We start from the raw sequence: 22,834 nt of genomic DNA, 5'->3' as shown, positions 1-22,834 counted from the left end.
AGTGGTGGTACAGAATTCAGTTTAGTGAAAATATTGGGAGAAAGAGAAAGTAGATCTAACTGCCTGAATATGGCAAAGTGAAGTAGGAGGATCTCAGATACACAAGCAGAAGAAATGTTGGAATCTTACTGGAGATTTTCTAGAAGTCCAGAAAATATTGGAGTGAACTTCCCCCCACCCCCAGATACTTCACATGCATTGACTCACTTAGTGTTATCAGTAATCCCAGGTACTGTTGTAATGATTTTACAGATGGAAAGAATAAGGTGCATAAGACTGTGATAAAAGTAATTGTACAATATCACAGTGCAAGACAGTGGCAGAATTGGAATTCAGACCAGAGCTTGTTTTACTCTAATGCCCTTAGGCTTTACAGTATAACACATTGCCTCTAGGCACTTATGTGTATTATTCTAAATAATATTTTGAACAACCTTAGTGGTTATATTTGTTTGTCAAGGGTAGAATATCTTGAAAACCATGTATAAAGAATAAGGTGGATAACAATACTACTTTTGGTAAACTACAACAACACAAAAAACAAGGCAACACAACAAAGTACTAGACACATATGTACATCCAAAACTGGTTGTAAGCCTATAATTTAAGAACTGAAAACTTCTTGACCAGGGATAATATGTGCATTCTGAAGGTAGGCGTGCATTGAGATGAGTTTGATCAAGAAGGGGAACATGACCCTTTTGTATTCATTAGTGGTCCCTCAAAGTCTCAAATATAGCACATGCTACATTGCATTTTATAGTATGTTTACATGTCTGCCTTATTTCAATAGAGTCACAGATTTTTGAAAATAAGAACTTCTCTGTATTGCAACACCTAGCATAGTGCCTGAAACTTTGGAGGAAATAAATAATTAGTTAAGGATTAAGTCTGATCCCAAATATCTTATTTACACTGATGTTTATGCAATCACTTCTCTTTTATTCCATTAAACTATTGTTTATTGAGAGTTAGAAACCACATATAGCAAACAGCAGCACTAGGTTTAGATTCTCTAGGTGAATGTTTGCTTTTGCTGTCACCTCATCCCACTTGATCGTTATTCTGAAAATTTCAGTACATTAAAACAGCTTTTGAAGTTACATTCCATCCCTGAGAACAAGGTGGTTTTATTTAAATAAATATACTCTACACATATTACATGTAGACTTACTCACAGCTGCTTGACCAGTTGGTATGATCTCACTTTTGTGTATAAGGTGTAGAATAACAGGCTTTTGTTAAATTGTAAGCATACAATTAAAAAATACAACATATTTTTCAATGGTTTCTTTTGAGCCACTTGTTTCAAAATCTCTAAATAAAGAAGCCAAGCAGAACTGAGCCCTGAAGTTTATCACTCAAGTACAACATTTGTCTTTATTTTGTTTGTTTGCTTCCTTTAACATTAAAACAATGCATCTTGTGGTTTCTAAAGGCTATCACTGAAGTAATAATCTTTTCAGGGATAGTAAACAAAGCCTTTCATGTTTGTCTGTGATGGTGGCACCATATGGTTTCTCTTCAAAAGTATCTCCTCTCATTGACATGATTAAATAATTTATTATTCACATAGGTGGTATAACAGACAAAACAAACATTTTTTATTACAGTGAAAAATATGCTTAGAAGAAAATTATACTATAGTTCCAAATGTTGTATCATTCTTTAATATATTATGTTTTTCTTGAACTATTATTCAATGACCTCACTAACTTTCACTAAAATCAGTTACTAATAATTTTCAACAAATGTAAGGCAGGTATGCTTTAGTTTGTCTAGTAAAATGGAAACACAGAGAGACAATTAATTATTATGTATCTGTAATCCTATGAGTACATTTAGCAAGTGGAGGTTTGTAATGCTCAATAACACTAATCGATCACTGAGTCACACTTAGGTGACTGCTAATTAGTTAGCAGATAAGCAGGCATAAATAAAATGAGTGGACCCACTTGACTAGATACAAAGGGGAAATAAAAACAGAAGAAAAGCCTATGAGTACATGGTTCAGACTGATACTGATTAATTAGGCAGCATGAAAAAGGCTTTCAACATATAATTATGAGCACAGGTATGTCTGAATATAAATCTTTAACTGGGATTACACCTGTCCCCTTGCTTTCTCCAAAGACAGCATATTAGCATGTCTTGGGGACCTACATGGGAAAGATGAGCATGATAATCTTTCTGACATTTGCAGGAGGAATGCTTTTTTAAATTATTCAAAATTAAGATAATTTGGGATCTTTTCAGTTTTTCTCCCTCCCTGTGGTTTCCACATTGAAGCAGGTTTAACATAACATATTGTCACCTTTTTACTTTACACATTATTCATACAAATTAAACACTTATTCATAATTAGTCTCCTTTTGGGAAGGCTAGGGAAAGAAGATAAAGCAGGTAGAAAGTGTCACTAGAGTTTCAAGAGAGCTGATGAAAATGAGCAACAAAACCACAGGAAATAAGTGACTTTCTTTCAAGTGTCCACATTTTCTCATTAAAGTAACAAAAGTCCTTCAAGGAGCTACTTTCCAAAATCAGGGGGTATAATTTCCAAGTCTAATAAAGCCTAACAATTTAAAGAAAAAGAAAGATGGCAGGGAAAAGTGATGGTGGGAAAATGGAGACAACACTACTTGAACAACAATAAAAAAAAGAAGAAAAACAAAAGGCATTTTATATAGTACAAAATCCAGTTTGTGTAAAACAACAGTCATTAATTATTTTTCAGAGAAGACTGTGCATCGTATTCAGACTGATTCAATTGTTTTGATTGACCAGGGTATTTATTCATTTTGATCTTTTCATGAAATGATCGAGTTAATGAAAATGAGAAGGCACATGGTATATAACGGTACATGCCTGGGTTTATTATTAAAGTTACACCACTTACTTGCTATGTGATATTAAATAATCAACTTTAAACTCTGAGTACCAGTTTTCTCACCTATAAAATCTTAGTAAGAGAATGTAACTGTGAGGATTAATTTAGATAACGTATATAGTACAATGATCCTAGTAAAGTACCTGGTAAATATAGACAATAAAAATCAGGCTTCCTATCCTCATTTCCTTAGCTGACTGAGTGTTTGTGGACACAAGCATAAATTGATAGAATTATTTTGTATTCATGCTTGGCCAGCATACTAATTAGCTTTATTCTCAATTCATAATCTGGCTCTTAAAGTAATGTTTATGTGACTAGTTCATCCAACAAAACCTAGGTTAAATAGCTGAACTTTATAGTAATTGACAGTGACTTATTCCAAGCATTATTAGTCTCTATTTTTCTTGAGTCAAGTAGACTATAGTTACAAGTTTAAGTAAAGTATTTTTAAGTAAAAGGTTTTGTGTTCGGTGAATGTAAGTGATATGTTCAACTATTCTCTCATATATAAATATACTACAACAATTTACATACTATCTCTCTCTGGTATTATAATTTCTAGGAAAAAAAGGTTAAGCTTGCATGCAGGTAGTAGGATGGGGAGCCAAGTGGGCACCATTGATATTATGGATAGAAAAATTGCAGGGGATCATAGCCAGTAGGATGAATGAATCAGGAAAAGAAAATGGAAGGAAAATGGAGAGGAGGAACTGATAAATACAGCAAAAACATACGCCTACAAAATAAGTACATAAAAGCTATCATATATTAGTAACTCTTTGAACCATGTTTTTGAATGAACGTTATCTTTTTAAATTTTATTAAAAGTGTTGTGAGGTGGGCACTATCATTGTCTATATTCTACAGATGATAAAACTGTGGCACAGGGATGGGTTAAATAAACTGAAGAAGATTGTGGAGGTAACTAGCAATAGAGCTGGGATTTAAATCCATGACTATAAAAAGTGTGTCTGTTTTCTTTCTCCATGCAGTACTGCCTCTTGTCTTCTAAGACATGGGTCAGGAAACTATGACCATAGGCCAAATCTGGCTCTGCAGACATTTTTTTTTTCTTGTAAATAATGTCTTATGGGAACGTAATCACATCCATTCACTTATGTATTGCCTATAGCTGTTTTCTTGCTACAATATGAGGTAAAAAGTTGTGACAGAGACAAAGCTGAAAATATATACTAATATGCCCTACAGAAAAAGATTGCCAACCTCCTATTATAAGTGTAACTAGATAAGTTTAGCTACTGAGAATGATATTTTTCTGGAAAGAAAGCTAAAGTAATCATTAGTTACCAAAATGGATTTGGGATCAAATACAATTAACAACAGGACACTGTAAGCCATGTTAGCTCATTTCAACCCTCACAATAACTCTATGTAGTAGATATTATAAATTCTTTCATAAAAAGTTATAAACTGAAACTCAAAGATTTTAAGGTACTTATTTATTTAAAGTTGCACAGTTACGCAGTGAATATGGCTGATCTTTGAACCCAGACCTGTATTAGTTTAAGTGTAGTGCTTTTCTGCCACATTTGAAAATCATATTGGGAATATAGGCAATTAGCAGCAGGGGGAACATTAAGCCAAGTTTCCCAAGTTCTTTGAGTGCAAGGATCTCCCGTTTTCTCGATACACCACAAGAACAAGTGGATAAGAAAGACTGTGTAAATTCCCTGTCAGGGAGGAAGAAAAGAACAGAGTTATTCCTAAATAAGGATATGGCAAATGTCTGATTTATAGGTGAAATCTATAAATGTCACCATAGGAAAATGTGGTAGGGACTTTTATAATAAATTCATTAGGAAAGCCGTGAAGAGAGTGGTCCTGAACAGTCTTGATTCCAGGGCTGATCAGGAAAATGTTTATGATCAAAATAAAGAACTTTTGGAAAATTGCTCTAGTGATAATATAGATCACTCACACTCAAGGTCAGAGGGTGGGGAAAAACAGCAACAGGAATGATTTGTTTGTCATTAAGAATAAAATCATGCTGCCATCATTAAGTCAAGTTCAATTATGGTAGCTCTCCAAATTCCCATGCTATTTTTGTCTGTGTTAGAGCCTCGGATGATTGTACTATGCAACAAGTTGAGATTCACAGTCTTAAGTGGAAGGAAACATTCTGGAGCCTACTTCAGTAAATTTGCATAGGGTCTTCCTTCTTCCTCAGTCTGGCAAACTCTTCTCATCCTCCGGGCCCAAATCAAATGTTGTATCTAACCTCTCTCATAGAGTGGGGTACATTATATATCAGAGTGTATATTGCCCCATATTTATTTTATCCAACTGTTTCTCACCCGAGACTGAATTCTTTGAGGGCAAGGGTTTATTTTTACAGTGCATTTAAAATTTTACTTTATTTTATTTTTTAACAAGGGGATTTTCTTTTTAAAAATTTTATTTATTTATTTTTAGAGAGAGGGGAAGGGAAGGAGAAAGAGAGAAACATTGATCTGTTGCCTCTTGCACAGCCCCAACTGGAGACCTGGCCCAAAACCCAGGGTGTGCCTTGACTGGGAATTGAGCTGGCCACCTTTCGGTTCACAGACTGGTGCTCAATCCACTGAGTCACACCAGCCAAGGCTACTAATCCATTTTTTAAATGCCAGCATCTAGTGCAATGCTATGCACATAGTAAACATTCTATAAATATTTGAATTAGTGCCTTTGAAATCAAATTATATGGTTAGGAAGGTTAAATATAGATTCCCTGATCAGATTTGAACTAATGTTTTTTTTTTAATTCAAATCATGTGAATTTCAGGTCTTCCTCATTCCTAACCCCCTCTGAATGTATACAGTACAGAAAACTTCTTGAGGGACAGATATATCTGGTTAACTTTTATATCCTCAAATCTTAACACTGTTCCTAACAAATACTATAAGCTAAATAAGTATTTGATAAGATATTTGTCAAATAAAAGAATCAACAAAAAGGTTCTAAAGATAAGAGGCAATGTCAATGTCTTAGGCAATATACATAAAAACAGAACTAGGAATCCAAAAAGTGATTATTTTCTAATTTCTGAATGTTCCCTAACAACTGCTATATGAAAGGGAGAAAGAGGTTTGTGGATACAAAGCAGGTTGCTAATAGGTATTCAAAATGAAAATAGGCTACAAAGGTAAATGCTTTTGTCTAGCACAGACTCCGGTTATGCAAGCAGTATCTCTATTTGGAGATTTACTTGACACATTGAGCTTAGATCTCTGGAAAGTGTCTGAGAAGTATTTGATTAAAGTTCTAGACCTTATTTTCAAGTGAATAAAATGTAACTTGAATCTCCACACTCATTTTGCTGAATTGTAATCCTGTAATGACAGTTACTGCACAGACCATATTGCCATTTACTGGGAAGGAGACAAAGACATATCTTCTCAAACGCTCTTCCAGGAGTAAGGTGCCAACAACATTTATTGAAAGCTTTCTGTGAAAGAATCTCTCACTATCACACTTATTCAGATCAAGTCACTGATTCTTTCTACCTAAAGACTTAAACTTGCCTGAAATCAGAATTGAACAGGGTTTGTTGAATTGTCATCATACCTGAGATGGGAGTGCTGGTGAGTTATTCTGTCTAGTATAAACTAACTACTTGGTAGGCCTATATATATATATACTCCTGGTTTTCAACCAGAGTTTTATATCAAAACTGTCTGAAGAACATTTAAATTAAAGCTTATTCAAAATATCTAATCTTTAACCACTCCCCCTCTCAGGGGGAGATTCTGGGATGCCTTTGTTGAATAGAAAAGTGAATTTTCAAAATGTAAATATGTAATTGTTCCTCAGGTAATTAAGGCACTCTGCTCTTCTGCTCCCTGAGAACAATTAGCATAATGTAGGATCTCTACAGAGATACCTTAGTCTGTCCCATGCCAATGGCATCCATACCATTAGGCCTGACAGGCAGTTTTATATAATACTAAAGAGTATAATTTCCATATTTGAATCCAGGCTCAAGAATCTATTTGTTGAGTGACCTTGAGGAAATCAAATAAACTCTCTGAGCTTCAACTTACTCATCTGTCAAACAGAAATAATAATGCCAATGTCATAGGACTAATGGGATGATGATTCAAGGAAAGTGTAAACAACTTTAATAATTTTTTTCAATTACAGTTTACATTCAATATTATTTTGTATTAGATTCATGTATATGGCATAACGGTTAGACAATTATATAATTTATAAAATGTTTCACTTGATATTTACAGTACCCACCTGCCACCATACAAAGTTATTCCCTCTCCTGTACTTTACATCCCCAGGACTATTTTCTAACTACCAATCTGTACTTCTCAGTCCCTTCATGTTTTTTTACCCAGTTTGGGTCATGTTTTAACCTCCCTCCCCTCTGGCACCCATCAGTCTGTTTTCTGCATCTAATGATCTCAATGATGCAATACCAAAGTGAGTAATTGGAATGTACTGTAATCACACAAAAACCTTATTTTCTTTAATATGGGTTTTTTTTTTCCTTTGACTCAAACTGGAGTCACCCAGCTCCTTGACTCACCCACGTCCCTCTCCCCTGCTTAATCATGGAGCCTTCAGGACAATCAGGTTCTGGTCATCATCCAGTTGTCTTAGAAACAAAATCCTGGGTCTATTGGCTATTGAGACAGAGATTTCAATCAAACTAAACATAGTATCTTGGCCTCAATCATGTTTTAGCTCCAGACCTAAGAAAGCAGAACAATCTTATAGAACAAATCCTTGCAAAGTTGGACAGAATAACTCCATGGCTGACATTAGGAACAGATACAATGATCAGTTATCCCCTAGCAGCAGCCAGTCAATTGAGACCACAACCCTGAATGTATTAGTCACCGTGAAGAATGATTTTTCCCTATGTAATCTATCCTTTGGAACTACTGGAGAGCAGGTCTTTGAGCATGAGCTATCTGTGACTCCAGGCATGGCATCATGTCCTTAATAAACCCTTATTTTCTTGGCTGCTAACTCCTGTTCCTGTCTTATTGGTCTTTGATGTACACAGGCAAACAGACCCCTTTTGTCCAGTAAAAGAAATTTTTCTGAAATCACTAAAAACTTCACATTTTCCATTTCTCTATGTCTCTATCTCTGTTGGAAAAGAGTAATGTTTTTTCTCTCTTTCAGTCTTCTAAATCTTGCACAAAGTCTTCCCATTAGTATATTCTAAATTAGAACCCTCTGGCAAGAGAATGTAGGAAATGTGGTTTCTAAGGTTCCAGGCCCAAAGGTATACGAAAGAGCATGAAAAGGAATGAAAATAGTACTGAGATGTCACATGGCCATCTACTACAATCTAATATAACACTCAACAAAGGATCAATTGAAATTACTACTTACATTTATTGGTCTGCATGTAGACTAGAACTAAATTTTTTTCCACTGGATTTTGCTGTTCCACTCAGGACCCAGTCCCATTTAACTGAGGTAAGATTACTTCCCACCTTGTGTGGAACACAAACTTTGGAAACAGGGAAAATGGGGCTGAGACTGTTACTCCAGCACAGGTTAGCTGAGTGTCCCTGAATAAGACTGGATTTCTGATCATCTCTCTAGGGCCCAGGTTTCTACGTTCGTTAACCTCTCTCTGTCTTGGTTCCAGCTCTATACCCCTTCTGACTTCCTTGGGTTATCCTCCTATAGCTTCTTTAGTTTCTATAGTAACAAATTCCTCCATATATGACATCTATAATTTCCTTTGTTGGACATCATTAAGTGAGGTTTCTTAGAGAAACAGAAAGAATGATAGACTAGGAATCAAATCCCAGTTGTAGCACACAGGAGCTGTGCACCATTGAAACTTTTCTTAATCTTATTGCATCTTTTCTTCAAATTTGTAAAATGGCAACAATATTTACCTAAAGTAGTCTCTTCCTATGTTGTTTAAGCTGATGGAGTAATCTAGCTAGTATGGATTCCTCAAGAATATATATATTGGTGGAAGGATTTTTAAATTTGTATTTTTCAATCACAGTTTACATTTAATATTATTTTGTATTACTTCACTCAGAACTATCATGACACCAAGCAAAGTGTTCAACCAAGTTCAGAGGTCAAGAGGGATGGGCCAATGTTAATAACCCAGAGAAGTGGGTTCTTAAAATGTGGATGTCCTGACGTTGATATGGATAATTGAAATATAAGAACAAAAAGTACAAAATACTTCAGACATGAGGGTGAAAACCTAGAGATAATCTGAGTGCATATTGGAGATACTGTTACTCATGCTGCTACATTTTACTTGTCCCTCACACCTAAATTCCCAGGACTTTCAGATCAATTTAATGAGCTACAGCAAAAGAGATTGTATTTCCCACAATTGTTCTGAGGATCAAATACATTTGAGAACAACTTTGAAAATTGTTAATCACTGTTAAATAAGGGATTACAAGTAGTAGCAACAGCAAGGAGATGTATTTATGTATTCATTTCTTCTTTTATATTTTTCAAGAGCAATCTTGCAGTGTTGTGCCATTATTGGCTTGTATTGAGTAAATTCATTGTTGTTTTATGTATTTTTTTTTAATCAGCATATACATATTCTATGAAATGCTTTCTTAGAATTAAACAATTATGGTAAATACAATCTCAACATCTGTAAGTCTTCTTTTATATAAGCCAGTTTTCCTATTAAAGTATTTTCAAAGATAAAACACAAAATATGGTTTTTGATACCACATTAGCAAGTTTGTATATGGTAAAGCCAGAAATAATAAGCTTAGAATACTGGAAACAATTATCAGAAGGGACATTCATTTTAAAAATATGAAACAAAGCAGAGATATATAAATAATAATGCCAAGAACCTATGATTTAATAGATCCCTTTTTTTTGTTTTTGTTGCTTAAGGATGACAACATCTCAGTTGAAGAAAGGAATTATATAGTTTAACAATCACTGGACTAAAAAGAATTTAAAAAAGGTCTGAGATCAATTTCAGCTACCTATCACTCACTATAAACTTGGACAATTCATTTTACTTCTGGTGCTTGGTCTTGTTATCAGTAAAAGGTAGTATCTACTATCATGGATCCGATTTCACCTAATCTATGGTGATGCTGACACACTTGTGACTTCTGATAGTCCTAGAAATTTATACCTGTCTACATCCTATCTTACATGTCCATCCCTCTTTCTGGACATTATGGAAGTAAATTTCTTTTATCATACCCCATTCTTTTGTTAATCCTTCCAGTAGTAACACTTTCCTCATCCCAACTTTGACATACATGTAGGAGCTCCTAAAGAAATTTATTCAGACAATAACCGCATACTTCATTCATTTCTGCCAAATTGTTCTTGTGCTATTAATTCCTTCCTACTGTATACATAAAATCTTCTCCATCAAGAAATTTAATCTATCTCTCCACCTTTTTGAATTTGGGTTAGCCTGTGGTTGTTCTAAACAATAGAACACAGGTGGCAAACACAAGGTCTGTGGGCTGAATCCAGCCCTCCACCTTGTTTTATCCGGCTGGCACCTTGTTTCTACCCAGTGGCAGTGCTGAGTTCCTAGCTCCTAGTTAAGGAGTAGTTACATTTATAAAGTCCCAAAATTACATTCGGCCCTTTGAAGGCAACTGTGATGCTGATGTAGCCCTCGGTGAAAGTGAGCTTGACACCCCTGCAATAGAATATGGCAGAAATGGTGCTATTTAACTTCTGAGGTTAAGTCATACATAACCACGCAGGTTCTACCTTGGCTTTTTGTAACTCTCTATCTGGGAGCAGTCAACAGCCATGTAAGAAATCTGATTTGTCTAAGGCATCGATGTTGTAAGGAAGCCCATGTTAGTCTTATGGATTGACATCATGGAGAAAGCGATTCCCAACCAGCTTTCACCGGTTCCAAGTATTCCAGCCCTTGAATCAAACATAAGAATGAAGAAGCAAGCTTATGGGACACCCCAGTGAGAACCACTCAACTGAGCCTATCAAACCATAGAAATATTGGAGATAATGATTAATTTTGTTTTATGCCATTGATTCACAGGGCAGTTTTTTTGTTTTATTTTTGTTTTTTAAGTATATTTTATTGACTATGCTATTACAATTGTCCTAATTTTTTTCCTCCAGTTTATTCCCCTCCTCCCTACACCATCTCCCAACTTCCAGCATTCCCCCCCCCCACTTAGTTCATGTCCATGGGTTGTACATATAAGTTCTTTGACTTCTCAATTTCCTATACTATTCTTAACCTCCCCCTTTCTATTTTGTGCCTACCATTTATGCTTCTTATTCCCTATACTTTTTCCCCCATTCTCCTTCTTCCCCTTCATCACTGATAACCCTCCATGTGATGTCCATCTCTGTGATTCTGTTCCTGTTCTACTTGTTTGCTTAGCTTTTTATTTGTTTTTTAGGTTCAGTTGTTACTTGTGAGTATGTTGTCATTTTACTGTTCACAGTTTTTGATCTTCTATATATTAGATAAGTCCCTTTAACATTTCATATAATAAGGGTTTGGTGATGATGAACTCCTTTAATTGACCTTATCTGGGAAGCATGTTATCTGCCCTTCCATTTTAAATGATAGTTTTGCTGGACAGAGTAATCTTGGATGTAGGTCCTTGCCTTTCATGACATTGAATACTTCTTTTATAGGGTAGTTTTTTTATGCAGGGATAGATAAATGGAAATAATCTCTTCTTTCAAAGACATATTATTATTCTGAATTGTACTGCTTTAGGACTGATTCAAGTATGGACCCTTTCATACTTCCTATGGACTATTTCCCCTTCCTATGAAAGCAAAAGATGTTATAATGGAGGAATTAACTGTATTAGTTAACATAATAAGTACATAGAATGCATTGGGTTAAAGATGATGGCAAGATATAATTATGTAATTATACATATGCAGAAATATTTTGTGTTCCACTAACTCACATAGAATGTGTTAAGTTGGTGGATTTAGGAGACTTTGCCTTTATCAGTTAGACAAATAAAAATACTGGTAAGATGAAGGGTGAGGGAAGAACAAATACTGCTTACATTTTTGTGATCCAAAGAATGAGGTAAATCAAGCACTAAAATTATAATGAATATAGCAGAAGACCAAAATAATAACTTTTCCCCCATACTCCCTATATTTGGAAACCCCTCTTCATTATAATGATATTGTAATTAGAAAAGTATAAATGAGGTCATTAATAATCCTGAACAGAATTATATGTGCTTTTGTAAGTTCTAGCTTTCAGAGAAAATTAGGATAGATTTTAAGAGAATTAGAAGAGAGTACAAAACTTGAAATCATATCTAGAAAGTCTTGGGTGGTAAATAAAAGTGATACACTGAGCCAGGGTGCTCTAGATTCTTGTCTCTCAGAGTGTGACCGTGAACTAGCCTCATCTAAGAACTGTTAAAAATATAGAACTTTGGTTCCAGTATAGAACTAACTGATTTAGAAGCTGAATGTTAAAAAGAAGCCCTGGTCATTCACATGACACTACTCTTCCACAAGAACTTATATAGAGCATCTTAGGGAGAGTATATATTTGGACTTATCGTCCTAATGCCATGGTCACAGAAAGTTTTGTATAAATAAATCAAGTGTCATTGAATCCAAGTAGCCCTACTTATCCTGTTTGTTGTCATTAACGAATTGAAGAAATTTTGGGCTGGCAGCCATCAGAACTTGCTATTTTAGTTGCCTTCGTAAGTTGGTTAAAGCTATGAACAACTATGACAGATTGCTACTTCAATTATTTTCACTGTCTCTTCCTGCTTCCATAAAGTAATAATATCACACAGAAGGGGAAGGATAGAAGAGTCAGTGTCTTTCAGTTCAGTGTAGACCACTTTCCAGTCCTCTTCCAAAGTGTGTTGAAGTGGGCTTAATGGCAAGTATCCCATTGTCATGTCTTGCAATCTGGTCTTCTTCAGGGATCTCTCCTATTCAATGAGACAAGTATATATATGCCCACAGCCCTGTTGCACACAGAATTCAGATCATCTGACCTGAGGGAAAGGCTTCCTGAGGGAAAGAAAATTTAAGTTAAGACCTTAACATTGATTGATACAAGTTAAATAGGCGAAGGAAGTAGCTGTTTTTGTTCATGGATAGCTAATTGTTGATCTTGGTGAGGGAAAGGAGACTGGGGTCTTCTATGTCACCATTTTTATTATATCACTCCATAAAGTCTGGCATTTTTAGTATTACCCCTTGATTTGGTTGCATTTCTTATTAATTTAATAAATATTTTCTACTCAATGTCTCCTCATCCATTTTCTATTTCATTTCCCACATGTGTTTATGATAGTGAATGTCAAGGGAATCTCTAAATCTTGAAGAATTGCATTGCAGAAAGAATATTAGTAACTTTCTGAATTATTTCTAGCAATGCTTATTTCATATTATTTTGGTTATTATGACTTTAAAACATGTAGTGGCAAGTTTATTTAACTTGGGGTTATTAATTTATGCAAATTATTACAATTATACAAATACTTTCTTTACAAGTTGATCATGCTTCATAATTTTAGAAAACAATATCAGCGAGTCTTTTTTCTCTTATTTAACTTTATATGTTTTTCAACATTACATATATCTAAAACTAGAGCATGTGCCTTGAAATGTTTCAAGGAGACATTTCAAGACTCTGGAAAACACATCAGCAGATTATAAATATCTTCAAAACTTGAGATAAAGTAACTTTTAGTTTCATCTTTTCATAAAAATTTAAGTGGAAGTACAAATCCAATGATAAGCTGTTGATTCCACATAATCTTAAATTATGTTATGTTATTTCACATCATCTGTCTATATTTGCAACATTTTTTTCCAGAGGCCATTGTTAGGTACATTATAAAATCATCTAATTTAAGTGTGACAATCCTGGGATGTATAAATTCGTATTACCTTAATTTCAAAAACAATAATTTTGTGTCTTAGAAAGGTTAAGTAACTTCCACAGGGTCAGGCAACTATTAAATGATAAAACCAGATCTATGAACTCATCTCTGATAGACTTAATACAAAGCATATGCCATCCTTTAGATTAACCAGCATGCCATGCTTCTTTGCTAAAACTTCTAGTTCACTTGATAGTTGGTCTTGAAGAAAAAACATGAGGAATTCTTTTACAAATAATAATCTTCATCCTTTGCTGGTGTGGCTCAGTGGATTGAGTGACAGTCTGCAAACCAATGGGTCACCAGTTCAATTCACAGTCAGGACACATGCCTGGGTTGTGGGCCAGGTCCCCAGTTGGGGGCATGTGAGAGGCAACTACACATTGATGTTTCTCTCTCTCCCTTTCTCCCTTCTCCTCTCTCTATAAATAAATAAATAAAATCTTAAAAAATAGAAATAAAAATAATAATCTTCATTGTTACTATTTTGCTCTTGATGTCATTATCTTCATTATCATCAAATAAAATTTAGGGCTACAGCTGTATGTGTTCTTACATCTCTTTAAAAATGTATGGTTCTCATAAGCTTACACTAAGGAGGTGGTTCAATACTAACCTTTTAATTAGTTTTCAGAGTGCCATAATTTACCCATTAATCATTGTAAAAATGTTGTTATTAAATTCAGTTGTTAACTTGCTTATACAATAAGCACTTTTGGAGACTATAATAGTTTTAGGGAGAGTTTGATCTGTTCAGATATGATTCTTTAATTTTCTTAAATGATGGAAGAAAATATTTTTCTATGGGCTTACCTCTGAGTTCCTATGTACTCTCAGAAATTACATGTATGCATGGACATTAGCATAAAGCAAATTCTAGTTTCTAGGAACCCAGAACATAATTATGGCCCAGTAGTTATTGGAACTTTTAAAGGTTAAGTGATAAATATATTTCTGACCAACATCTATAGCATGGTAAGCCCAATCAGACTCTGAATGCATGGTGTATGTGTGTGTATGCATGAATAAATGGAATACCAAAAAGATATACTCACCTTTAACTGGAACATAATAAATAGAAAAAAAAAGGAAACAAAATATAACCAGAGACATTGAAGTTAAGAACAATGTAACAATGGGCAGGGGGGAGTGGGGAGGGGACAGTGGGGAGAGGGGATTACAGGAACTACTATAAAGGACACATGGACAAAATCAAGGGGGAGGGTAGAAGTGGGGGGGTGAGGGGGGTTTGGCTGGGGTGGGGTGGAGGGATGGGGAGAAAAGGCACACAACTGTAATTGAATAACAATAAAAAATTTAAAAAAAAGATTTGTCTTTCTAATTATTTAAGTATGGTTTATGTCCCTCAGTAGAGTTTCAAAGTTTTCTCTGAAAAGGTCCTATACATTTCTTATAAAGTTATTCATTTTTTTTGTCTTCTAGCTCTTATTCTAATAGTATGTTATATCATATTTCCTGATTATTGTTTGTAGGTAGGGGATCTGATTATGTGTGTTAACTTTAAACACCTACTAAATTAGTTTTCCGTTGATTATTTCTAATTATTTTTCTGTTGATTATTTTGATTACTTTCAGCTGTAACACCACACAATATTCAGTATTGCTAATGAGGACATTGCCTGATCACTCCTAATAGTTAACTTTTTATTTCATCTCATTATATAATTGTATTGTCTGGTTCTTTTCAGAATAATGTTAAATCACAGTGGTGATCCAGGCTTTAATAATAATTATTATTAATAATAATTATTTGCCAGGAATATGTCACATGCAAGACACTATTCTAAGTGCTTCACTTGATTAGTTTACTTAATCCTCATAATAACCTTATAAGAATTCAAACTTGAGTTCAAGCCAACATGGAGGTATAGGTAGAAATGCTTTGCTTCCTCACACAACCAAAAGGAGGATAACAACCAGTTTAAAAACAATAAACAAACAGAACTGCCAGAAAGTAGAACTGCCTGGAACTCTTGACAACCAAGGAGTAAAGAAACATTCATCCAGAATGACTATACCACAACGCAGCAAAGAGGGTTGTCCCCCTTGTTGAATACATAAGGCTCTGCCCCTTACAACATAGCAGGTGTGCCAAGACAAAGAAATAGTCCAAATGAAAGAACAGATCAAAACCCCAGAAAAAGAGCTAAGCAACCAGGAGACAGACAACCTATCTGATACAGAGTTCAAAACACTGGTAACCAGGATGCTCACAGAAATGATTGAGCTTGGTCACAAAATAAAGGAAGAAAGGAAAGCTATACAAAGTGAAATAAAGGAAAATATACAGGGAACCAACAGTGAAGGGAAGGATACTGGGACTCAAATCAATGATTTGGAACAAAAGGAAGAAATAAGCATCCAACCAGAAAAGAATGAAGAAATAAGAATTCAAAAAAATGAGGAGAGGCTTAGGAATCTCTGGGACAACTGTAAATGCTCCAATGATAAATCATAAGTGTGCCAGAAGGGGAAGAGGAAAAGCAAAAAATTGAAAACTTATTTGAACAAATAATGAAGGAAAACTTCCCCCACCTCCCACATTCAATCCTACTCCCTCCTCTTTCCTCCTTTGTCTTTGTCCATGGGTTCTTTACACATGTCATCAAGGAACAGCAAGGTTTTTTTTTTTTGTAATCTTTTTTTTATTGTTGTTCAAGTACAGTTGTCTCCATTTTCTCCCTACCACTCCTCCCCACCTCAGACATACCCACCTCCCATCCTTGATCCTATCCCCATTGGCTTTGTCCATGTGTCCTTTATACATCTTCCCTGACAACCTTTCCCCCCACATTATCCCCTCCTACCTTCCCTCTGGTTACTGTCAGTTTGTTCTTAATTTCAATGTCTCTGGTTATATTTTGCTTGCTTGTTTGTTTTGTTGATTAGGTTCCACTTATAAGTGAGATCATATGGTATTTGTCTTTCGCCACCTGGCTTATTTCACTTAGCATAATGCTCTCCAGCTCCATCTATGCTGTTGAGAAGGATAGGAGCACCTTATTTCTGCTGCGTAGTATTCCATTGTATACATGTACCACAGGTTTTTGATCTACTCATTCGCTGATGGGCACTTAGATTACTTCCAGCACTTGGCTATTGTAAATTGTGCTGCTATGAACATTGGGGTGCATAGGTTCTTTGAATTGGTGTTTCAGGATTCTTAAGGTATAGTCCCAGCAATGGAGTTCCCAGGTCAAAAAGCAGTTCTATTTTTAGTTTTGTGAGGAAATTCCATACTGTTTTCCACAGTGGCTGCAGCAGTCTGCATTCCCACCAACAGTGCACTAGGGTTCCCTTTTCTCCACAACCTTGCCAGCACTTTTTGTTTGTTGAGTTGGTCATGATGGCCATTCTGACCAGTGTGAAGTGGTATGAGAATCATTATTCTGGTATTAGTTTTACAGAACAATGGAGGGTTCTGATTTGCATTATTATAGTTTTAAAAAAATTGTTATTCCTCTAGCAATGTATCCATCTATTCCAATTTTATCAAGTACTTATATAAAATGTTTTCCAAATTTGATTAAATGTCTGATTTTCCCATTTGTCTTTCCTTCTTGACTATTAGTGTAGATAGTAATAGTGTGAATAAATTTTTGTACATGAGGCTTTCTATGATTTTTGGATGTAACACACTTGTTCACAGTAGTACAATTTCTTTTAAGACCTTTTCTTTGCCTTTGGTTCTCTGCAAGTTAAATATGACATTATTAGTGGTAGTTTTTATAATTTATTTGCTTGTTTGTTTTGTATTTTTTCTTGATGTATGTTCTATGAGTGTCCTGAATCTGTGATTTGGTGACTGTAATTAATCCAGTTTTTCTTCAAATGCTTTTTTACTCCTAACCTCTCTTTATTCTCCTTTTGGTATTACATATATTCATATTTTGCATCTTTCTTAAGTGAGCTGTTAAGTTTTATTCTTTTTTTCTCCTTTGCATTTTACTTTTATTTTTTCAACTTGTTATGCTATGTTTTATTTGATGATGATATCACATGTGTTTAATTATCACTTAATATACATTTAAGTTTCTCACAGCATAATGTTGCCATGAGAATTCTTTTGCACCTTTTACTTTTAGAAGTTTTTGTTGACTTATCTTTGAACTCACTGATTCCTTCCTTGGTCATGCCATGGCTACTGATGAGCCCATCAGAGGCAGTTCTTATTCTTGTTTCTGGGTTTTTGGTTTCTAACATTTTCTTTTAATTTTATCTTAAAATGTCCATTTCTCTGTTTGCTGTACCCACCTGTTCTTGCATGTTGTTTTCTTTTTCCATTAGAGGCCTTAATGTATTAATAGTAGTTATTTAAAATTCCTCATCCAATAAAAACGAAATCTGTACCATATCTGGCTCTAATTTCTTTGTTTTTATAGACTGTGTTTTTATGTTTTTTCTTTTTGTGTGCATTGCAATTTTTAGTTAATATCAAACATGATATACTTGGGTAATAAGGACTGAAGTAAATAGGTCTTTAGTGTGAAATTTATATTTATCCAGCTGGGAGTTAGCCTATGTTCAATGATTGCTATAAATATGCATGGCAGGGACTTCAATATCCTCTCATATACTTTTTAAAAAATGTTCCCTCTTGACTTTGGGCTTCCCTAACTACTCCTCCTGAGAGAGAATCTGTGTCTTGCAGCTCTATTAGCTGCAATCCATCGCTATTATACTGGGGTCTCAGTGATGAGATGGCAAGGTGTGGAGGAGAGAGGCATTCCCAACTCTTCTGATTATATCCGAGCCTGTTAGCTGATCTGTGTTTCTGTGCTGTGACATTCACTAGTATTTCTCCAGGAGTACAGATGGTTTTTTTTTCTCCTCCAGTTTTCTTTATCATTCTCTACATACAACATTCCCACTGTATTTCCTTAAAACCTTGACTTCACTTGACTATGTTTCTTTTCTCTCTTAGGTGAAGCAATAAGATTGGAAGAGGCTGTAATGGGAGGAATAATCTTCTCCCTCTAGGATGAGGACATGACAAATTAGTTTCCCTTGGTAAGTTATGGAAAAGACTATGGACATATTTACAAGGATTATTCTTCCTCTTTCCAAGCCAGGGCCAAGAAGCAATCTTTCTCAGATCTTCATCATGAGAACTTGGTGAAGTTTCAGTTGTAAAAGCCCATGTAAGCATGAGGGCATCCTCCAAGATTGTAGCCCCCAGGAATTTCTCATTTTCATTCCACACTCAGTTTACAGAAATTCTTGAAAATTGTCACCTAAATGTTCCTACACCTTATAGTTTTTAGCGGCTTTTACTCCAGGCAAGTAATTCTTGGGTTTTATCTCTTGCTGGGGATATTGCTGTCTTTCTAGATTTTGCAGTGACATATCATCTTGAGACTTCAATTCTCTGATTTTCTCTGAAAGTCATTGATCTTTAAGTTTGTCCAGATTTTTCTCATTGTAAGGACAGGAGTGATTCCTTTTAAGCACATTACATGTCAAAACTGAAAGTGGAAGTACTGCTACATTCACTTTTGCTATTTCCCATATTTTTCCAAGCAATGCCTACTTCTTAAAAGAATTGTGCTTTTCAGAATTGTTCAGTTCTAATCCTCATAGGTGATTTTATTTTATCCCCTGATAAGTCATTTAGGTTTCCTTTATTTTTCTCTAGTATTCTCAGTTACCATAAATATGAGTATAAATGGAAACAACCAATTATAAAGACAGCTTAATTTATATGCTAATTAATCCACATTTTGAAAAATTAAGTCCTTTTAAAATATAAATTAAACTATATACAACTTGATTTAAGAATGTCACAACATTAATCTATACATTACATTCAATGGAAAGTAGTCAAGTGTGTAGAGTATTTGTATTCAAGGTGATTCTTACTTCCCATAACCACAAGCCAAGAATCCACCTCTCCCTGCAAAAAATACCCCTCTCATCTCTTCCCAGTCTGCTTTCTAGTATAGTATTATAAATAAACTCCTTTTAAAGAAAATTGATATTAATTCTAAGACTTTATTACTATGTTAAATGAATTGAAATATTATCTAAGTTAATAACAACCAAGTGCACTTGAAGTTAGCAAAATAAGCATTATATTGAATTGTTTACATTTTTTATAATTTTTTTTTGCTTAATAAAATATTAACTTTGGTGATCTTTGAAGACTTTTGTCCTCTACAAAATGTTACCATGTAATTACCTAGAATTGGTTTCTAACATGTTAGTGCCTAAATGTTGGGGAAAGAATACATTATGATAATTAATGGCATTAGCTTTAGAGTCAGCCAGACCAGAATCAAAACACAGCTCTAACAGATGGTAAATAAATACCAGTACTTTTAATCTCTATACCTTATTTTCTTCACATATTAAGTAGGAATTGTAATACATGTCCTTAGGATTGTCATGAATTAGAGATTAACACTTAAGGTGTCAAGTACACAATACATTATCAATAAATGCTGTGATAGGGTTTCTAAAATGGCCCTCTGAAGATACTTTACCCTAACCTTATAAGTTATGAATATGATGAGGTATCACTGATGTGATCATGTTATGATATATGGCATGTTGACTTTCAAATAAGGTTATTACCTAATTGGGCCTGATCTAAGCTTTGGTCCTTAAAAGCAGAGGATCTTCTCTGATGGGTGGTAAAAGGGGAGGACAGAAAGATTTAAAATACAAGGGGGACCTAATGCACAGTTTCCAACTTAAAGCTAGAAGATGCCAACATTGTGAATGTATTAAATGCCACTAAGTTGTACTCTTTAAAATGGTTAAAATGGTGGATTTTGTGTTCTGTAAATTTTATTGCAATAAAAACATGGAGAGTAATAAGGCATTCAACAAGGCAAGAAAATGTACCCCATTATGGTGAGGAGGGTGAACAGTAAATTGAAACTTTTCCTGAGGTAGCTTATAAGATTGAATTAGAAGATGGGAACTTGAAAACACCTATTATAAATTTGTTCAAGTGCTTAAAGAAAAATGGGCATATGAGAAAATGCATGGGGAATCTCAGCAGGAAAATGAAAACAATAAAAAAGAATAAATGGGAAAATAGACTATCTGAAATAAAAATAAACCAATGCATAGGCTTAATAGCAGAATGAAGATGGCAGAAGAAAGGGTCAGTGGAAAGGAAGAGAAATCAATAATAATTTTAAAATCTGAAGAACAGAGAAAAATTTTTCAAAAGACATCCGCAGTGATTTTGTGAGATAATAGTCTTCTGATATTTGTAAGATAATAGACATGTCTCTCTTCTCTTCACTGAATCCCAAAGGAGAGGAGAGAGAGAGTATGTCAGAACAAAATGTGTGGGAAAAAGTAATGGCTAACAGTTTCTTATTTTGGTTGAAAAAACAAAACTACATATGTAAGAAACTCAGTGAATACAAGCTGAATAAATACAAAGAAAACTACACTTAGGTACATCATTGTTAAACTATGTGGCATGAATGATAAGTAGAAAATTTTCAAAGTAGCAGGGAAAAGTGGCAAATTACATACAAGGGAACAATAGCATGAATGTCAGCTGAATTCTTATCACAAATAACAAAACAAAGAAGCAAGCAAAATATAACCAGAGACATTGAAATAAAGAACAAACTGACCATAACCAAAGGAGGGGGGGGAGAGGGGGATAGAGGGGAGGGGGATAATGGGAGAAAACAGGGGAAGGACCATCAAGGAACATGTATAAAGGACACATGGACAAAGCCAAAGAGGGGTAGGATTCAGGGTGGGAGGTGGGGATGGGTGAGGTGAAAATGGAGACAACTGTATTTGAACAACAATTTTAGAAAGTTAAAAATAAATAAATAAATAAATAAAGCTTGAGAATGGGTAGAAAGGTACAGGGAATAAGAAACATAATTGGCAGGTACAAAATAGACAGGAGGAGGTTAAGAATAGTATGGGAAATGGAGAAGCCAAAGAACTTATATGTATGACCCATGGACATGAACTAAGGTTGGGGAATGATGGTGGGGGGTGTGGTACAGGGTGGAGGGAAATAAAGGGGAGAAAAAAATGTGACAACTGTAATAGCATAATCAATAAAATATATTTTTAAAAAGCCTAAGCTTTTAACCAGTATAAAAATTAATAAAATAATTAATCCCCTAACAGCATTGACCAACAATGGTAGAGAGAAAACACAAATTACAAATATCAGGAATGAAGGAAGGAAGATCACTGTCAATTTTACACTCATAAAAGGAAGTAGATATTATGGACAACTTAATACCTATAAACTTAGTGATTTACATGAAATGAACATAGTCCTTGGGAAATGCAACTTATCAGAAATGACTCAAGATGAAAGAAAAAATCAAATAACACTGTATTTAGTACAGAGATTGAATTCATTATTAAACATCTCAGAAACAAAAGAAGAAAAAAACAATTCCAGGTCCAGATTTTTTTAAATGGTGAATACTATGAAACAGAATGCAAAATAATAGTAGTCTTACATAAAATATTTCTAAAGATGGAATAGATAATATATCTTTACCTGTTTTATGAGGACAATATAATCCTTATATACAATTTTAATAGACATGTCAAGAAAAGAAAATTATAGACAAATATCTCTCATGAACATAAATGTAAAAAAACTTTAAAAAATACTATCAAATTAACAATAATAATTTTTATGTTTGAGAGGAATTTGTTCTAAAAATACAATTTTGGTTCAATATAGGAAGAGCAATCATTTTAACCCCCTGCATTAACAAAACAAAGAAAAAAACCATATTGTTAATTCAAAAGATGGAGAAAATAGCATTTGAAAAAATTCAACAGTTTGTGATATAATTCTCAGCAAACTATGACTATAAGGGAACCTGTTTTTTTTTTTCTGATAAAAGGCAGTTAGAAAATTCTAGCACTAAATTCATACTTAATGACTAATATTTAATGTTTTCCCCCAAATCAAGGACAAGACAAAAATGTCTGCTCTCACAACTTTTGTTCAACATCGTATTAAATAGGGTAGCCAATGCAATATAGCAAGAATCAGAATTTTAATGAGTACAGATTGAAAAGGAAAAAGTAAAATCGCTTTTA

This window comes from Desmodus rotundus, chromosome X (genome assembly GCF_022682495.2).
Source record: "Desmodus rotundus isolate HL8 chromosome X, HLdesRot8A.1, whole genome shotgun sequence".
Classification (NCBI taxonomy): Eukaryota; Metazoa; Chordata; class Mammalia; order Chiroptera; family Phyllostomidae; genus Desmodus; species Desmodus rotundus.
The sequence above is the reverse complement of the archived record's forward strand: the minus strand, read 5'-3'. Positions refer to the sequence as shown.